Here is an 18,642-nt window from a genome sequence, read left to right on the forward strand (position 1 = left end):
GCGGTGCCAGCCCGGCCGCAGGCGCAGCCGGCCCTGCCCGGGGCTGTAGAGGGCGGGGCAGGAGAGGCGCGAGGACAGAGACAGGAACTGCTCCGAGAGCAGCAGCGGCCCCGCGGCCGAGTCAAAGCTGAGGGGAGAGGAATGGAAATAAAATAAATCAAAATCAAATCAAATCAAATCAAATCAAATCAAATCAAATCAAATAAAGTAAAATAAAATAAAATAAAATTAAATTAAATTAAATTAAATCAAATAAAATAAAATCAAATAAAATAAAATCAAATAAAATAAAATAAAATAAAAATGTGAAAAAAAAAAAATTAGAAAATTAATATATAAATAAAGAAAAATTACAATTAAAAATAAAATAAAGTTAAAGTTAAAAATGGAAATCAAAATTAAAAATAAAAATAAATTTATAAAAGAATAAAGATCAAAAATAATAAAAAATTTAAATTAAAATTAAAATCAGTATACAAAATAAAAGTTAAAAAAGGAATAAAAATATAAAGAAAAATGAATATAAAAATAAAAATGAATATAAAAATAAAAATTAAAATATAAAAATTAAGATAAAAATAAAATTAAGATAAAATTAAAATAAAAATTCAAGTTAAAAGTAAAATTAATATAAAATTTAAAATATGAAAATTAAATAAAAATTAAAATAAAATTAATATAAAATTAAAATAAAAATTCACATTAAAAGTAAAATTAATATAAAATTTAAAATAAATATTAAAATTAAAATTAAAAATAAAAATTAAAATAAAAGTTAAAAATTAAAAAATACATTAATAAAAGAATACAAATAAAAATAATAAAAAATTAAAATGAAATCAATATAAAAATAAAAGTAATATAAAATTTAAATAAAATCTAAAGTTAAAAGTAAAATTAATATAAAATTTAAAATATAAAAATTAAATAAAAATTAAAATAAAAATAAAAATTAAAATACAATCTAAAGTTAAAAGTAAAATTAATATAAAATTTAAAATATAAAAATTAAATAAAAATTAATATAAAAATAAAAATTAAAATAAAAATTCACATTAAAAGTAAAATTAATATAAAATTTAAAATAAATATTAAAATTAAAATTAAAAATAAAAATTAAAATAAAAGTTAAAAATTAAAAATACATTAATAAAAGAATACAAATAAAAATAATAAAAAATTAAAATGAAATCAATATAAAAATAAAAGTAATATAAAATTAAAATAAAATCTAAAGTTAAAAGTAAAATTAATATAAAATTTAAAATATAAAAATTAAATAAAAATTAAAATAAAAATAAAAATTAAAATAAAAATTCAAGTTAAAAGTAAAATTAATATAAAATTTAAAATAAATATTAAAATTAAAATTAAAAATAAAAATTAAAATAAAAATTAAAAATAAAAAATACATTAATAAAAGAATACAAATAAAAATAATAATAAAAAATTACAATTAAAATCACTATAAAAATAAAATTAATATAAAATTAAAATAAAAATTCAATTTAAAACCAAAATTAATATAAAATATAAAATATAAAAATTAAATAAAAATTAAAATAAAAATAAAAATTAAAATAAAAATTCAAGTTAAAAGTAAAATTAATATAAAATTTAAAATAAATATTAAAATTAAAAATAAAAATTAAAATAAAAATTAAAAATAAAAAATACATTATTAAAAGAATACAAATAGAAATAATAAAAAATTAAAATTAAAATTAAAATCAATATAAAAATAGAAATTAAAAAAGGAATAAAAATTAAAATTAATATAAAAATAAAAATTAAAATATAAAAATTAAAATAAAAATTAAAATTAATATAAAATTTTAAATAAAAATTAAAGTTAAAAGTAAAATTAATATAAAAAGTAAAATTAAAACGAAAATTAAAATTAATAATGAGATTTAAATTTAAAATTAAAAATTAAAATTTAAAATAATATAGAAATTAATATAAAAATTAAAATTAAACATAAAAATTAAAATGAAAATTAAAATTAAAATTTAAAATAAAAGTTAAAACAAAAATTAATAATAAAATAAAAATTAAACGTTTAAAAATTAAAATTAGAAATTAAAATTAAAAATTAAAATAAAATTAATATAAAAATAAAAACAAAAATAAAAATTATAAAAAATAAAGATACAAATAAATATTAAAATTAAAAATTTTTTAAATTTGATATAAAAATAAAAATAAAAATAAAAATAAAAATAAAAATAAAATAAAAATAAAATAAAAATAAAAATTAAAAAATAAAACTAAAAATTAAAAATAAACATTAAAAATGAAAATAAAAATTAAAAGAAAAAACTAATATAAAAAAAATTAAAAATTAATATATAAATAAAAATCATAAAAATTGAAAATTAAATTAAAAATTGAAATAAAAATAATATAAAAATAAAAATAACAATACCAATAACAATAGGCTGCCAACATTGGGAATTTTTGGGGTAAAAAAGGGGAATTTTGGTGGTAAAAAAGAAAGGAATTTTGGGGTTAAAAAAGGAAATTTTGGGGTTAAAAGGGGGAATTTTTGGTGGTAAAAAAGAAAGGAATTTTGGGGTTAAAAGGGGGAATTTTGGGTTAAAAAAGGGAATTTTTGGGTGTAAAAAAGGGAATTTTTGGGGTTAAAAAAGGGAATTTTGTGGGTTAAAAAAAGGGAATTTTTGGGTGTAAAAAAGGGAATTTTTGGGTTAAAAAAGGGGATTTTTGAGTTAAAGAAAGAAAGGAATTTTTGGGTGTAAAAAAGGGAATTTTTGGGTTAAGAAAGGGAATTTTGCGGGTAAAAAGAAAGGAATTTGTGGGGTTAAAAAAAGGGAATTTGTGGGGTTAAAAAGGGAAATTTTGGGGGTAAAAAGAAAGGAATTTTTGGGGTAAAAATAAAGGAATTTTGGTAGGTAAAAAGGGAATTTTGGGGTTAAAAAGGGGGATTCTTGGGGGTAAAAAGAAAGGAATTTTGGGGGTAAAAAGTGGATTTTTGGGTTAAAAAGGGAATTTTTTTTGGTTAAAAAGGGAAATTTTTTTTGTTTAAAAAGGGAATTTTTGCAGGTTAAAAGAAAGGAATTTTGGGGGTAAAAAAAGGGAATTTTTTGGTTAAAAAAGGGGAATTTTGGGGTAAAAAAAGGGAATTTTTGGGTTTAAAAAAGGGGAATTTTGGCTCACATGACTCTGCCAAAATTGGGAATTTTGGGGGTAAAAAAAGCGGATTTTTGGGTTAAGAAAGGGAATTTTTGGGGGTTAAAAAAGGGGATTTTTGGGTGTAAAAAAGGGGATTTTTGGGTTAAAAAAAAGGGAATTTTTGGGTGTAAAGAAGGGAATGTTTGGGTTAAAAAAAGGGAATTTTTGGGGTTAAAAAAAGGAATTTTTGGGTGTAAAGAAGGGGATGTTTGGGTGTAAAGAAGGGGATTTTTGGGGTGTAAAAAAGGGGATTTTCTGTGCTTAAAAAAGGGAATTTTTTGGGGTTAAAAAAGTAATTTTTGGGTGTAAAGAAGGGGATTTTTTGGGGTTAAAAAAGGAGATTTTTGGGTTAAAAAAAGGGAATTTTTTTGGGTGTAAAAAAGGGGATTTTTGGGTTAAAAAAGGGGATTTTTGGGTGTAAAAAAGGGGATTTTGGGGTTAAAAAAGGGAATTTTTGCAGGTTAAAAAAGGAATTTTTGGGTGTAAAAAAGGGAATTTTGGGGTTAAAAGAAGGGAATTTTGGGGTTAAAAAGGGGGATTTTTGGGTTAAAAAAGGAATTTTCTGGGGTTAAAAAGAAAGGAATTTTTGGGGTTAAAAAGGGGATTTTTGGGTTAAAAAAGGGAATTTTTGAGTTAAAGAAAGAAAGGAATTTTTTGGTTTAAAAAAGGGAATTTTTGGGTTAAGAAAGGGAATTTTTGCGGGTAAAAAGAAAGGAATTTTGGGGGTAAAAATAAAGGAATTTTGGTAGGTAAAAAGGGGGATTCTTGGGGGTAAAAAGAAAGGAATTTTTGGGGGTAAAATGGGGATTTTTGGGTTAAAAAAGGGAATTTTTGGCGGTAAAAAAGGGAATTTTTGGGTGTAAAGAAGGGGATGTTTGCAGGTTAAAAAAGGGAATTTTTGGGTGTAAAAAAGGGGATTTTGGGGGGTTAAAAAAGGAATTTTTTGGGGGTTAAAAAAGGGGATTTTTGGGTGTAAAAAAGGGAATTTTTTGGGGTTAAAAAGGGAATTTTTGGCGGTAAAAAAGGGGATTTTTGGGTTAAAAAAGGGGATTTTTGGGGTTAAAAAAGGGAATTTTTGGGTGTAAAGAAGGGAATTTTTGGGTGTAAAGAAGGGGATGTTTGGGTGTAAAGAAGGGGATGTTTGGGTGTAAAGAAGGGGATTTTTTGGGGTTAAAAAAGGAGATTTTTGGGTTAAAAAAAGGGAATTTTTTTGGGTTAAAAAGGGAATTTTTTGGGGTTAAAAAAGGAATTTTGGGGGTAAAGAAGGGGATTTTTGGCAGTAAAAAAGGGGATTTTTGGGGTTAAAAAAGGGAATTTTTGGGTGTAAAGAAGGGGATTTTTGGGTTAAAAAAGGGAATTTTTGGGTGTAAAGAAGGGGATTTTTGGGTTAAAAAAGGGAATTTTTGGGTGTAAAGAAGGGGATTTTTGGGTGTAAAGAAGGGGATTTTTGGGTTAAAAAAAGGGGATTTTTGGGGTTAAAAAAGGGGATTTTTGGGGTTAAAAAAGGGAATTTTTTGGGGGTTAAAAAAGGAATTTTTGGGTTAAAAAAGGGGATTTTTTGGGTGTAAAGAAGGATTGTGTTTCAAAAAATAATTTTGGGTTAAAAAAGGGGATGTTTTCAAAATTTATACCCCCGTGTCAAAAATGCTCACATGACTCGGCCCGTGCTGGCTCGCAGCACCTGCACCCCGAACGGATTCTCCTGGAATTTCAGCCGATATTCGGGGTCGGGGGCGGCCGCGCCCCCAAAGGGCCCCACGACCTCCTCGGGGACCTCGAACCGGGGCTGCCTGGCGTCCGTGAACTGGGGAAAATAAATGGGAAAAATGGGGAAAAAATGGGAAAAAATGGGAATTCGGGGCTCTTTGGGGGTGGGAACGGGGGATTTGCAATTTCCCCCTGGGTTTTCCCTTTTCCCCCCTGGATTTTCCCTTTTTCCCCCCAATTTCCCTCCAGGATTTTCCTTTTTTCCTCATTATTTCCCCCCCAGGACTTTTCCCTTTTTGGGATTTTCCCTGTTTGGGATTTTCCCTTTTCCCTCCCAATTTCACTCCAGGATTTTCCCATTCCTGTTATTTTCCCCTCTTTCCCCATAATTTCCCTGGTTTTCCCTCCATTATTTCCTCATTATTTCCTCATTTTTCCCCCATTATTCCCCCATTATTCCCCCATTACTTCCCGGCTATTCCCCCATTATCCCCCATTGTTCCTCCATTATTCCCCCATTATTCCCCCATCATTCCCCCGTTATCCCCCCATTATTCCTCCATTATTTCCCCCATTATCCCCCCATTATTCCCCCGTTATTCCCCCATTACTTCATGGCTATTCCCCCATTATCCCCCCGTTATCCCCCCGTTATTCCCCCATTATCCCCCCATTATTCCCCTGTTATCCCCCCGTTATCCCCCCATTATTCCCCATTATTTCCCCCATTATTCCCCATTATTCCCCCGTTATCCCCAGCTCTCTCCCCCGTTATTTCCCCCATTATTCCCCATTATTCCCCCGTTATCCCCAGCTCTCTCCCCCATTATTTCCCCCATTATTTCCCCCATTATTCCCCTGTTATCCCCAGCTCTCTCCCCCATTATTCCCCCGTTATCCCCCCATTATTCCCCCCATTATTTCCCCCATTATTCCCCATTATTCCCCCGTTATCCCCAGCTCTCTCCCCCATTATTCCCCATTATTCCCATTATTCCCCCATTATCCCCAGCTCTCTCTCCTGTTATTTCCCCCATTATTTCCCCCGTTATCCCCAGCTCTCTCCCCCATTATTCCCCCATTATTCCCCCATTATTTCCCCCATTATTCCCCATTATTCCCCCGTTCTTTCCCCCATTATTTCCCCCATTATTCCCCCGTTATCCCCAGCTCTCTCCCCCGTTATTTCCCCCATTATTCCCCCGTTATTCCCAGCTCTCTCCCCCATTATTCCCCTGTTATTCCCCATTATTCCCCCATTATTCCCATTATTCCCCGTTATCCCCAGCTCTCTCCCGTGTTATTTCCCCCATTATTCCCCCGTTATCCCCAGCTCTCTCCCCCATTATTTCCCCATTATTCCCCGTTATTTCCCCCATTATTCCCCATTATTCCCCATTATTCCCCCCGTTATTCCCCGTTATCCCCAGCTCTCTCCCCCATTATTCCCCATTATTCCCCCGTTATTTCCCCCATTATTCCCCCATTATTCCCCCGTTATCCCCAGCTCTCTCCCCCATTATTCCCCATTATTCCCCATTATTCCCCATTATTTCCCCCATTATTCCCCCGTTATCCCCAGCTCTCTCCCCCATTATTCCCCATTATTCCCCATTATCCCCCGTTATCCCCAGCTCTGTCCCCCGTTATTTCCCCCGTTATTTCCCCGTTATCCCCCGTTATTCCCCCCATTATTCCCCCATTATTCCCCCTGTTATTCCCCCGTTATTCCCCCGTTATCCCCCGCTCTCTCCCCCGTTATCCCCCATTATTCCCCCGTTATTTCCCCCGTTTTTTCCCCCGTTATTCCCCCCATTATTCCCCCATTATTTCCCCCGTTATTTCCCCGTTATTCCCCGTTATCCCCCCGCTCTCTCCCCGTTGTCCCCGCTGCCGTTCCGTACCTGCAGCCGCAGCCGCGTCGGGCTCTGGAACTGGGCCCGGAGGCGCACGGAGCCCAGGGGGGCCCCGAACAGAGCCGGGGCCGGCAGGGGAACCAGGGCCAGCTCCAGCCCTGGGGACAGCGGCACCCGCTCAGAGCCATCGCGTCTTAGTGCATTTCATTTTTGATTAGATTGCATTTTATTGCATTGCATTTTATTGTATTGCATTGTATTGTATTGTATTTTATTGCATTGCATTTTATTGCATTGCATTTTATTGCATTGCATTTTATTGCATTGCATTTTATTGCATTGCATTTTATTGTATTGTATTTTATTGCATTTCATTTTTGATTAGATTGCATTTTATTGCATTGCATTTTATTGTATTGCATTGTATTGTATTGTATTGCATTGCATTGCATTGCATTGCATTGCATTTTATTGTATTGTATTTTATTGCATTGCATTTTATTGCATTGCATTTTATTGTATTGTATTGTATTGTATTGTATTGCATTGCATTTTATTGCATTGTATTTTATTGCATTGTATTTTATTGCATTGTATTTTATTGCATTGCATTTTATTGTATTGCATTTTATTGTATTGTATTTTATTGCATTGCATTTTTGATTACATTGCATTTTATTGCATTGCATTTTATTGCATTGCATTTTATTGCATTGCATTTTATTGTATTGTATTGTATTGTATTGTATTGCATTGCATTTTATTGCATTTCATTTTTTATTAGATTGCATTTTATTGCATTGCATTTTATTGCATTGTATTTTATTGTATTGTATTGCATTGTATTGTATTGCATTTTATTGCATTGCATTTTATTGCATTGCATTTTATTGCATTGCATTTTATTGCATTGTATTGTATTGCATTGTATTTTATTGTATTGTATTGTATTGCATTGTATTTTATTGCATTGCATTTTATTGCATTGCATTTTATTGCATTGCATTTTATTGCATTTAATTTATTTTAATTTAATTTAATTTAATTTAACTTTATTTTTTTTATTGCATTTTATTGCATTTTATTGCATTTTATTGTATTGTATTGTATTTTATTGCATTCTATTGCATTTAATTTAATTTAATTTAACTTTATTTTCTTTTATTTTATTGCATTTTATTTTATTATTTCATTTTATTTCATTGCATTTTACTGCATTTTATTTTATTGCATTTTATTGCATTTTATTGCATTTTATTTAATTTAATTTATTATAATTTAATTTAATTGAATTTAACTTTATTTTATTTTATTATTTCATTTCATTGCATTTTACTGCATTTTATTTTATTTTATTGCATTGCATTGCATTGCATTGCATTTTATTGCATTTTATTGCATTTAATTTATTTTAATTTAATTTAATTTAACTTTATTTTATTATTTCATTTTATCTCATTGCATTTTATTGCATTTTATTGCATTTTATTGCATTTATTTTAATTTAATTTTATTTTATTGCATTTTATTGCATTTAATTTATTTTAATTTAATTTAATTTAATTTAACTTTATTTTATTTTATTATTTCATTTTATTTCATTTTATTTTATTGCATTTTATTGCATTCTATTTTATTGCATTCTATTGCATTTTATTTTATTTTATTGTATTTTATTGTATTTTATTGCATTTTATTGCATTTATTTTAATTTAATTTAATTTAATTTAACTTTATTTTATTTTATTTTATTTATTATTTCATTTTATTTCATTTTATTTTATTGCATTTTATTGCATTCTATTGCATTTAATTTAATTTTATTTTATTGTATTTTATTGCATTTAATTTATTTTAATTTAATTTAACTGTATTTTATTTTATTTTATTTTATTGCATTGCATTGCATTTTATTGCATTTTATTGCATTCTATTTTATTGCATTCTATTGCATTTAATTTAATTTAATTTTATTTTATATTTTTATTTTATTTTATTGCATTTTATTTTATTGCATTTTATTGCATTCTATTTTATTGCATTCTATTGCATTTAATTTAATTTTATTTTATTTTATTTTTTTTATTTCATTTTATTGCATTTTATTTTATTGTATTTTATTGCATTTTATTGCATTTAATTTATTTTAATTTAATTTAATTTAACTTTGTTTTATTTTATTTTATTTTATTATTTCATTTTATTTCATTGCATTTTATTGCATTTTATTGCATTCTATTTTATTGCATTCTATTGCATTTAATTTAATTTAATTTAATTTTGTTGTATTTTATTGCATTTTATTGCATTTAATTTATTTTAATTTAATTTAATTTAACTGTATTTTATTTTATTATTTCATTTTATTTCATTTCATTTTATTGCATTTTATTGCATTCTATTTTATTGCATTCTATTGCATTTTATTTTATTGCATTTTATTTCAATTTATCTTAATTTTCAATTCCATTTCTTTTGTTTCATTTCTATTGCCAGAGTTTATTTCAGTTTCTTGCCATTTATTGCTCGATTGCTTTGAATTCATTGGACGGATTTTAATTTCGTTTTATTTTATTTGTTGGTTTCTTTTCGTCGGGCTTTATTTGTTTTAATTTATTTTTTTGATTTAATTTGGTTTAATTTGTATTATTTAATTTATATTACTATAAATTATATAAGATAAATCATTATATTATTAAAATAATTTATATTATTATAAATTGGCATTTCATAATAATATTAAATATAATATTAATTTATATTATCAATGAATATAAATTATACAAATTATATCTTAAATTAATAAAATATTGATTAATTAATATAAAGATTATAAATATATCTATATAAATATATATTATATACATTATATATTTTATATAAAATATTAATATAAATTAATATAAATTATGCAAACTATAATAGTTTAATTTAACTTTAATAGAATTTTCATTTTAATTTATTTTAATTTATATTTATTAAAATTTTCGTTTTATTTTAATTTCTATTAATATAATTAATTTATATTAGTACAGTTTTACTTACTTTATTTTGATTTAATTTGGTTTTCATTACAGTAAATGAAATTAAAGGATACTAAAATTAAATAATGGAACGAAATAAAATAAAACTCGATTCAATTAATGATACTAAAAGAAATTTAATAAATTGAATAATAAAAAAATATAAAGTGAAATAAAATTCAAATAAATTATGCTAAAATTAAATAAATTAAATAAAGAATAGAATAGAATAGAATAGAATAGAATAGAATTAAATTAAATTAAATTAAATTAATTTTAATTAAATTAAATAAAATAAATTACATTAAAAGGAATTGAAATCAATTAAATTAAACTATACTAAAATTAAATAACAAAATGAAATGACAGAAAACAAAATACAATAAAACAAAACAAAATACAATGAAACGATAATAAAAGAAATACAATAAATAACAAAGTAAAATGAAATAAATTCCATTAAAAGGAATTGAAATGAATGAAATGAAATGGAATAAAGTGGAATAAAATAATGCAATATAAAATAAAATAAAGTAAATTAAAATAAAATAAATTAAATAAAATAAAATACATTAAAATAAATTCCATTAAAAGGAATTGAAATGAATGGAATGAAATTGTACAGAAATGAAATGGAATAAAATGGAATAAAATGGAATAAAATAAAATAAAATAAAATAAAATAAAATAAAATAAAATAAAATAAAATAAAATAATTAAATAAATTAAAATAAAAAATTAAATAAATTAAATAAAATAAATTTAAATAAATCTAAATATATTTAAATAAATAAATAATTACATAAATTAAAATAAATTAAATAAATAAATTTGAATAAATTAAAATAAATTAAATAAATAATTAAATAAATTAAAGTAAATTAAATGAATAAATTGAAATAAATTTAAATGAATTAAATAAATAATTAAATAAATTAAAATCAATTAAATACATTTATATGAATTGAAATAAATTAGATAAATAATTAAATCAATTAAAATGAATTAAATAAATCAATTGAATCAATTAGCATAAATAAATTGAGATGCATTCAATCCAATGGCATGGCATTCCATTCAGCGTTACCCTGCCGTGTTTCCCAGGGCCCCGCCTGCAGCCGGTAGCCGTGGTCGGTTCCAAAGAAGCACCAGGGCACGCCCGGCTCCGCCCCGGGGCTCCAGCAGCACCCGCGGCGCTCGCACAGAGCCTGCGGGGACAACGGCGGCACCATCGGCATCGTCATCGTCATCATCGTCATCGTCATCATCGTCATCAACATCATCAACATCAATAACAACATCATCATCGTCATCATCGTCATCAACAACAACATCATCATCATCATCATCGTCATCGTCAATAACAACACCATCATCGTCATCAACATCATCATCAACATCAATAACAACATCATCATCGTCATCATCATCATCATCGTCATCGTCATCATCATCAATAACAACATCATCATCGTCATCATCGTCATCAACAACATCATCATCATCATCGTCATCGTCATCATCATCAATAACAACACCATCATCGTCATCAACAACATCATCATCATCATCGTCAATAACAACATCATCATCGTCATCATCGTCATCAACAACAACATCATCATCATCATCATCGTCATCGTCAATAACAACACCATCATCGTCATCAACATCATCAACAACAACATCATCGTCATCATCGTCATCAACATCATCATCAACATCAATAACAACATCATCATCGTCATCATCATCATCATCATCGTCATCGTCATCATCAATAACAACACCATCATCGTCATCAACATCATCAACAACAACATCATCGTCATCATCAATAACAACACCATCATCGTCATCAACAACAACATCATCATCGTCATCATCGTCATCATCGTCAATAACAACACCATCATCGTCATCAACATCATCATCAACATCAATAACAACACCATCATCGTCATCATCGTCATCAACAACAACATCATCATCATCGTCATCGTCATCATCACCAATAACAACACCATCATCGTCATCAAAAACAACATCATCATCATCGTCAATAACAACATCATCATCGTCATCATCGTCATCAACAACAACATCATCATCAATAACAACACCATCATCATCATTGTCATCATCGTCATCAACAACAACATCATTGTCATCGTCATCATCAATAACAACACCATCATCGTCATCATCATCATCATCGTCATCATCGTCAATAACAACACCATCATCGTCATCATCAATAACATCATCATCATCATCATCATCATCAATAACAACACCATCATCGTCATCATCGTCATCAACAACATCATTGTCAGCATCATCATCAATAACATCATCATCGTCATTGTCATCATCATCAACACCAATGTCATCAACATCATCGTCATCATTGTCATCATCATTATCAACACCAATGTCATTATCATCATGATAACATCATGAACAACAACATCATCATATCATCATGAACAACATCAATGTCATCAACAACAGCAACATCATCATTGTCATCATCAATAACATCATCATCATCATCATCAATGTCATCATGATCAATAACAACAACAACATCAATGTCATCATCATCAATAACAACAACATCATCAATGTCATCAACAACAGCAACATCATCATTGTCATCATCAATAACAACACCATCATCATCAATGTCATCATGATCAATGTCATCATCATCAGTAACAACAACATCAATGTCATCAACAACAGCAACATCATCATCATCATCATTGTCAACACCACTGTCATCATCATCAACACCAATGTCATCAACATCATCATCATCATCAACACCAATGTCATCAACATCATCATCATCATCGTCATCATCATCGTCATCATCAATACCAATGTCATCAACATCATCATCATCATTGTCATCATCATCATCACCAATGTCATTATCATCATGAACAACATCAATGTCATCAACAACAGCAACATCATCATTGTCATCATCAATAACAACATCATCATCATCACCATCAATGTCATCATCATCAATAACAACAACAACATCAATGTCATCAACAACAGCAACATCATCATCATCATCATCGTCATCATCATTATCATTGTCAACACCACTGTCATCATCATCAACACCAATCTCATCATCATCATCATCAACACCAATCTCATCATCATCATCATCAACACCAATGTCATCATCGTCATCATCATCATTGTCATCATCATCATCATCAACACCAATGTCATTATCATCATGAACAACATCAACATCATCATCAACAACATCATCATCATCATCAACATCAACATTGTCATCAACAACACCAATGTCATCATCATCGTCATCATCATCATCAACACCAATGTCATCATCATCATGAACAACATCAACATCATCATCAACAACATCATCATCATCATCAACATCAACATTGTCATCAACAACATCATCATCATCATGAACAACATCAACATCATCATCAACAACATCAACATCATCATCATCATCATCACCATCATCAACACCAATCTCATCATCACCATCATCATCATCATCAACACCAATGTCGTCATCACCATCATCATCATCACCATCACACGGCCTGGGGGCAGGCAGGGACTGAGCATGGAAAGGGCCCTGAGGGGGACACAGGGAATGAAGAGCTATCAAACACAGAGATGGGAACGATGTACGCACAGACACACACATACGTATATACACGTATGTATGCGTGTGTATACATGTATGTGTATGTGTATGTATATATGTGTGTATAGATATATGTAGAAATACATATCTGTGTGTACATATGTATAAATACATATGTGCATATATATGTATGTATGTGTATATATGAGTGTATAGATATATGTATGCATGACTACATATACGTGTATATACATATGTGTATGTATATGTATGTATATGTGTATATACATGTGTGTGTATATATGTCTATGTATATATATGTGTATATGTGTGCATAGATACATGTATAAATATATGTGTACATACATGTATAAGTACATATGTCTATGTATGTATATGTGCATATGTGTGCATAGATACATGTATAAATATATGTGTACATACATGTATAAGTACATATGTATGTATACATCTATGTATGCATGAGTAGATACATGTGTATGTACATATGTATGTATATATGTAAGTATATGTATATATGAGTGTATAGATATATGTATGCATGACTACATATACGCGTATATACATATGTATATGTATATGTATGTACATGTGTAAATACATGTGTGTGTATATATGTCTATGTATGTATATGTGCATATGTGTGCATAGATACATGTATAAATATATGTGTACATACATGTATAAGTACATATGTATGTATATGCATGTATGTATATATGTATGTATACATCTATGTATGCATGAGTAGATACATGTGTATGTACATATGTATGTATATATGTAAGTATATATGTATATGAGTGTATAGATATATGTATGCATGAGTGCATATATGTGTATATACATATGTATATATATGTATGTATATGTGTATATACATGTGTGTATATATGTCCATGTATATATATGTGTATATATGTGCATAGATACATGTATAAATATATGTGTACATACATGTATAAGTACATATGTCTATGTATGTATATGTCTATATATGTGCATAGATACATGTATAAATATATCTGTACATACATGTATAAGTACATATGTCTATGTATGTATATGTGTATATGTGTGCATAGATACATGTATAAATATATGTGTACATACATGTATAAGTACATATGTATGTATATGTATGTATGTATATATGTGTGTATACATCTATGTATGCATGAGTAGATACATGTATATGTACATATGTATGTATATATGTAAGTATATGTGTATATGAGTGTATAGATATATGTATGCATGAGTGCATATATGTGTATATACATGTGTGTATATATGTCTATGTATATATATGTGTATATATATGTGCATAGATATATGTATAAATATATGTGTACATACATGTATAAGTACATATGTATGTATATGTATAAACATAGGTATGAATGCATGTGTATATACTTGTATATACACATGTATGTATATACCTGTATATACATCTGTATGTATGTGTATATATACGTGTACATATATATGTATAGATATGTATAAATATATATGTATGTGTTTGTGTATATGTATGTTTAGATATGTCTATACATATATGTATGTGTGTGTATATATGTATGTGTGTGTATATACATGTCTATATATATGTATATATGTGTGTATATATGTATGTTTGAATATAGGTATGAATGCATGTGTATATATGCATATATACATAGGAATGCATGTGTATATACGCATATATACAAATGTATGCATATGTGTATATCTGCATGTATAGATATGTACACACACAGATACATGTTTATATGTGTATATATATGTATGTACATGTATGTATATATATGTATGTATATGTGTGTATATGTGTATATGTGCATGTATAGATATGTACACACACAGATACCTGTTGATATGTGTATATATATGTATGTGCATATGTATGTATATGTATAAACATAGGCATGAATGCATGTGTATACATGCATATATACATATATATGTATATACATATGTATGTATGTGTGTATATATACATGTGTACATATATATGTATGTATATGTATATATGTGTATGTATATATGTATGCATATGTGTATATCTGCATGTATAGATATGTACACACACAGATACATGTTTATATGTGTATATGTATGTATGTATATGTATAAACATAGGCATGAATGCATGTGTATATATGCATATATACATATGTATGTATATACATGTATATACATATGTATGTATGTATATATATGTATGTGTTTGTGTATACGTATGCATAGATATGTCTATACATATATGTATGCGTGTGTACATATGTATGTTTAACTACAGGCATGAATGCATGTGTATATATGCATATATACATATGTATGTATAAATATGTATATACACATGTATGAGTATACATGCATGTGTACATACGTATGTATTTGTGTATATGTATGTATAGCTATGTCTATACATGTATGTATGTGTGTATGCACATGTGAATATATATGTATGTGTTTGTGTATATGTATGCATAGATATGTCTATACATATATGCGTGTGTACATATGTATGTTTAACTACAGGCATGAATGCATGTGTATATATGCATATATACTTATGTATGTATAAATATGTATATACACATGTATGAGTATACATGCATGTGTACATACGTATGTATTTGTGTATATGTATGTATAGCTATGTCTATACATGTATGTATGTGTGTATGCACATGTGAATATATATGTATGTGTTTGTGTATATGTATGCATAGATATGTCTATACATATATGCGTGTGTACATATGTATGTTTAACTACAGGCATGAATGCATGTGTATATATGCATATATACTTATGTATGTATAAATATGTATATACACATGTATGAGTATACATGCATGTGTACATACGTATGTATTTGTGTATGTGTATGTATAGCTATGTCTATACATGTATGTATGTGTGTATGCACATGTGTATATATATGTATGTATGCATGTGTGCCTATATGCATGTATATGTATAAATATGTATATACACATGTATGAGTATACATGCATGTGCACATACATATGTATTTGTGTATATGTATGTATAGCTATGTCTATACATGTATGTATGTATGTGTGTATGCACATGTGTATATATATGTATGTATATATGTGTGCCTATATGCATGTATATGTATATATGTGTATATACACATGTATGAGTATACATGCATGTGTACATACATATGTATTTGTGTATATGTATGTATAGCTATGTCTATACATGTATGTATGTATGTGTGTATGCACATGTGTATATATATGTATGGATACATGTGTGCCTATATGCATGTATATGTATATATATGTATATACACATGTATGAGTATACATGCATGTGTACATACGTATGTATTTGTGTATATGTATGTATAGCTATGTCTATACATGTATGTATGTGTGTATGCACATGTGTATATATATGTATGGATACATGTGTGCCTATATGCATGTATATGTATATATGTGTATATACATGCATGTATGTGTATATTCATACATATGTGTATATGTGCACATATGTACATGTCTATATTTATGTATGCATGCATTTGTGTGTATATATGTATTTTAATTGATTATTTTATCTCTCAATTCCATTAATTCATTTCCCCCTAATTTCAATTGATTATTTTATCTCTCAATTCCATTAATTCATTTCCCCCTAATTTTAATTGATTATTTTATCTCTCAATTCCATTCCTTCATTTATTCCCTAATTTTAATTATTTTATCTCTCAATTCCATTAATTCATTTTCCCCCTAATTTCAATTGATTATTTTATCTCTCAATTCCATTAATTCATTTTCCCCCTAATTTTAATTGATTATTTTATCTCTCAATTCCATTAATTCATTTTCCCCCTAATTTTAATTGATTATTTTATCTCTCAATTCCATTCCTTCATTTATTCCCTAATTTTAATTATTTTATCTCTCAATTCCATTAATTCATTTTCCCCCTAATTTCAATTGATTATTTTATCTCTCAATTCCATTCCTTCATTTATTCCCTAATTTTAATTATTTTATCTCTCAATTCCATTAATTCATTTATTCCCTAATTTTAATTGATTATTTTATCTCTCAATTCCATTAATTCATTTCCCCCTAATTTCAATTGATTATTTTATCTCTCAATTCCATTAATTCATTTCCCCCTAATTTTAATTGATTATTTTATCTCTCAATTCCATTCCTTCATTTATTCCCTAATTTTAATTATTTTATCTCTCAATTCCATTAATTCATTTTCCCCCTAATTTTAATTGATTATTTTATCTCTAAATTCCATTCCTTCATTTCCCCCTAATTTTAATTATTTTATCTCTCAATTCCATTCCTTCATTTATTCCCTAATTTTAATTATTTTATCTCTCAATTCCATTAATTCATTTTCCCCCTAATTTTAATTGATTATTTTATCTCTAAATTCCATTCCTTCATTTCCCCCTAATTTTAATTATTTTATCTCTCAATTCCATTCCTTCATTTATTCCCTAATTTTAATTATTTTATCTCTCAATTCCATTCCTTCATTTATTCCCTAATTTTAATTATTTTATCTCTCAATTCCATTAATTCATTTTTCCCTCCAAACTTTGATTTTTTAATTTCATTTTCCAACTTTCAGTTCTGAATTTCTGCAAATTTCCCCTCCAACCTTTAATTCATTTATTTTATCTCTGACCTTTGATTTATTGTCCTTATCTCTAAACTTTGGTTTCTTCTTTTATCTTTAACCTTTGATTTATTCTTTTATTTTAACCTTTAATTTCTTCTTTTATTTTAACCTTTAATTTATTATATTTATCTTAACCTTTGATTTCTTCTTTTATCTTTAACCTTTAATTTACTATTTTATCTTTAACCTTTAATTTATCCTTTTATTTTAACCCTTAATTTATTATTTTATCTTTAACCCTTAATTTATTATTTTATCTTTAACCTTTAATTTATCCTTTTATTTTAACCCTGAATATTCCCTGGAATTCCCTGAAAATTCCCTGAAAATTCCCTGAAATTCCCATAATTTTGAACCCCGAAATTCCTGAAATTCCCTCAAATCCCAGCCCTGAAATCCCTGAAAAATTCCCCAAATCCCAGCCCAGAAATTCCCTGGAATTCCCTGAAAATTCTCCCAATTCCCAGCCCTGAAATTC

General features: G+C 27.6%; 1 long non-coding RNA gene across 1 annotated transcript; it reads right to left on the bottom strand.

Annotated features, from left to right (window-relative positions):
* Positions 1-41: 41 nt before the first annotated feature.
* LOC136570966 (uncharacterized) lies at positions 42-7,204 on the bottom strand. Its single transcript, XR_010785584.1, has 3 exons — positions 6,804-7,204; positions 4,845-4,996; positions 42-127 (listed from the first exon to the last, which is right to left on the bottom strand). It is a non-coding gene; the product is annotated as an uncharacterized lncRNA (long non-coding RNA).
* Positions 7,205-18,642: the final 11,438 nt, after the last annotated feature.

Source organism: Molothrus aeneus, unplaced genomic scaffold, assembly GCF_037042795.1.
Source record: "Molothrus aeneus isolate 106 unplaced genomic scaffold, BPBGC_Maene_1.0 scaffold_462, whole genome shotgun sequence".
NCBI classification, from domain to species: Eukaryota; Metazoa; Chordata; class Aves; order Passeriformes; family Icteridae; genus Molothrus; species Molothrus aeneus.